Source organism: Seriola lalandi, unplaced genomic scaffold (genome assembly GCF_002814215.2).
Source record: "Seriola lalandi dorsalis isolate HSWRI2012SDOR001 ecotype SW California unplaced genomic scaffold, Sedor1 jcf7180001963380, whole genome shotgun sequence".
NCBI classification, from domain to species: Eukaryota; Metazoa; Chordata; class Actinopteri; order Carangiformes; family Carangidae; genus Seriola; species Seriola lalandi.
In genome coordinates, this window is record NW_019434048.1 from 1 (window position 1) to 3,101 (window position 3,101).

The 3,101-nt window shown below is 36.3% G+C and overlaps 1 long non-coding RNA gene across 1 annotated transcript; it reads right to left on the minus strand.

Moving 5' to 3' along the window:
- On the minus strand, positions 1-1,645 carry LOC147820365 (uncharacterized). Its single transcript, XR_015436206.1, has 3 exons — positions 1,596-1,645; positions 559-619; positions 1-135 (listed from the first exon to the last, which is right to left on the minus strand). It is a non-coding gene; the product is annotated as an uncharacterized LOC147820365 (long non-coding RNA).
- Positions 1,646-3,101: the final 1,456 nt, after the last annotated feature.

Below are 3,101 nucleotides of genomic sequence, written 5' to 3' on the forward strand. Positions count from 1 at the left end.
CTAAGCAGGCGCCCCATGTGTAGAGGCTACAGTCCTCGCTGCAGTTGGCCCTGGTTCGAATCCCGCATCGGACAGCCTTTCGCTGCATGTCATTCCCCCTCTCTTCCTCCCCGTTTCCTGTCTCTCTCCACAATACTATCAAATAAAGGCATAAAAAGCCCAAAAAAATATACTTTAAAAAAATAACTGGATTGTTTAAAATAGAATTGAGATCATTGGTTAATGACTGCTTTAAAATCAGGTTTCTCAGTTTAAAACAGCATTTCATTTCTCAGCATGATCACCATGAGGTTACGCCAATCATATGTGATTATAGATCAGGTGACATTCAGAAATAACACAAAAACATCTGATGTGATCAGCTATCAACACTTACACAGTAAACTATTAACTTCTTACAGTTTGTATACAACTTTTTTAGTGATTTCAAAAGGAAATCATTTTGCTTTGTACATGGACCGGATGTGAAGAATTAGGGAGTGATAAACCAAAATAAAGTTAACTCGATTAGCTGAGGTTGTGGTTACGTTACATGTTCTTATGGGTTTTTAAACTCACCGTTAAGAACCATCTCGTCTGGTATTTCCTCTCTGAAACATTCCTCCTTGGTATCTCTGATCTGAAAGTACAAAAGAGGAGATGAAACAACCAAAAAAAAGTTAGTCATGGAACTATCAACACACATGCCTGCATTCTAGCAGACGCCATCTTCAGGCTGCTACTGAGTCTGCACAGAGCCAGAGGCTGCTGAGTGCTGTAGTTCTTACAGCTGTGATAAAGTTGTGCGTGCAGTACTCGGGTTTCTGCTTGTTCACCTGCCTGTGAAATCACTTGAGAAGAAGATTTTATAACGAGAATCAAATTACCAATTCTCTTTTAAAAACTCTGGTTTTCAGTAATTCAGTATACAGAGACTTTCAACAGATAAAGAACAAAAAGTGAAATACACTTAATGGGGAAAAATATGCAGACAGAGTGTGCATTGTGTCCTAGAGTAGTAATTAATGCTAGCCTTATAATGTTCACACATTAGAAGTTTGGCAGCTAATACTAGCCTTGTAATGTCAAAACTTTAAGATAGCAGCTCATGCTAGCCTGATAATGTCTGATTTATGTAAGTGGCACTGCATACTGTTAGCTTCATACTAGCCTTGTATTCCATAAGTTAGTAGCTACCTACCATGTGGCATTAAACACATGGGTTAGGGTTATTCTAGGGTACTTCTTCAGGTATGTTATAAAGAAGCTTAATGCTACCACCTGTCTAAGAGGTAGTAGCTAAAGCTAGACATATAATATTCGAGGAGCTAAAGCCAACTTCTTAATTGTAAGGTGCAAAAATTAGCTCATGCTATCCTAAGGCCCAAAGGTTAACTAATGCTACTAATGATAATGGTGTGTGTGTGTGTGTGTGTGTGTGTGTGTGTACACAACAACTGTGACACAAATTTCATGCTTTGTTTAGCGCTTATCTTTCGCACTTGAAACACAGGTTTGTTTGAGGTAAGCATTGTTTTGCTACAATTTCCATCGCTTTTTCTTGGTTAAATAGATACAGTTGGCTTAATCTGAGCAACTTGATTGTTCACACTCACCATGGCCTCCAGGAGTTTTCAAAGGCGGCGGCAGCCAAACACTATTTTTTTATTCTCTTGCTGATGTCATCAATGATGTCACGGTTTATACCATGATTGTGGGGGTGAGCCTAAATTCAATATACTGTGTTAATAAGTATTTGTGTTATTTGTAGTGATTATAGTTTCTTTCTCTCTTCTGTTGATGTTTACTGATTAAAAAAAATAACATTTTGTCATTAAATCGTTTTAAATAAGATAGACTTAGAAGTATCAACTAACGTTATTGAAAAATATTATATTTTATCCAAATAAGCAGCCATTGTTACTTTAACTAATTTGTTCTCCCTTGACATTAGATTTTTGGAGGCCAAACCTAACAGTTAACCTTATTGAAAAGGTTTCATTTCAATAGGAAATTTGTTTAATGGCCAAACTTAGCAGCTAATGTTACTGGTGTTTTCATATTAATAGGAAATTTGTGTTTAATGGCCAAAATTAGCAGCTAATGTTACTGAAAAGGTTTCATTTTAAAAGGAAATTCATGGTTAATGGCCAAACTTAGCAGCTAAAGTTATTGAACATTTTTCATTAAATTTCATTAAATAGGAAAGTGAAGTTTGATGGACAGACTTAGTATCTGATGCACCATCTTTCTTCACTAGAGGTTCCACAATCTGACATACAGCCTCTCTGGTGACTGCACAGCTGCAGTCCTGTAAACATTTGTCTTCTGCTCATAAATCAGTTTCACCCACTGTTTTCTTCATTCTCCCTCTCAAACACACACATCAAAATAAGATAAACACCATAAAACACCAAACACAGCTTGACACTTCCGCTCCTAACTGTTGTTCTAATTTATTCAGCTGATGACGCAGAGAGTTAAGTTTGTGTTACATCTTCTTGCTGTTGTGAAATGTGTATATTTTATAATCGGAAGCCTGGATGGAAAAGCACCCTGAGTTACTGTAAGCCATTTTTTCCTGACATGACAAAACATAATTACTGGTATTTGTCAGTGCAAACAAATCACAAATCAAATTGAGGTTTGTAATTGCATTTAAATAATTAAGATTAAACTGAAAAGGCAATGTTAGAATTTAATAATAGGAAGGATATTGACATTTTTTAAACGAAACCCCAGACCCTGGTGTTTGTGTATAATTAAGCAAGAAAATCAATTTTCATAAATTGCACATACAATATGAATACTATTATTCAAAGTTCCTTTAACAATGAACTAATGGAATCACTGGGGAATCAATGGGAAAACATAAAATCAATAAATATCTGCTTCTTAAACACTTGGCTCTGACCCACCTGAACTTGTAGAGGTCCGACTTTACGAGCAACTCTTTCTGTAAATGGCACGGAAGAAGCCCATACATAGTGTGAGAACACAGGTCTTCTTCTAAGCATTAAATCACAGTTTAATTATGTAGAAATGTCTGACTCATACGTTACTCTCATGAAGTAGGACCTCCTTCTCCTAACTGCTTTATAAGGGCACAAAACTTGCTCCTG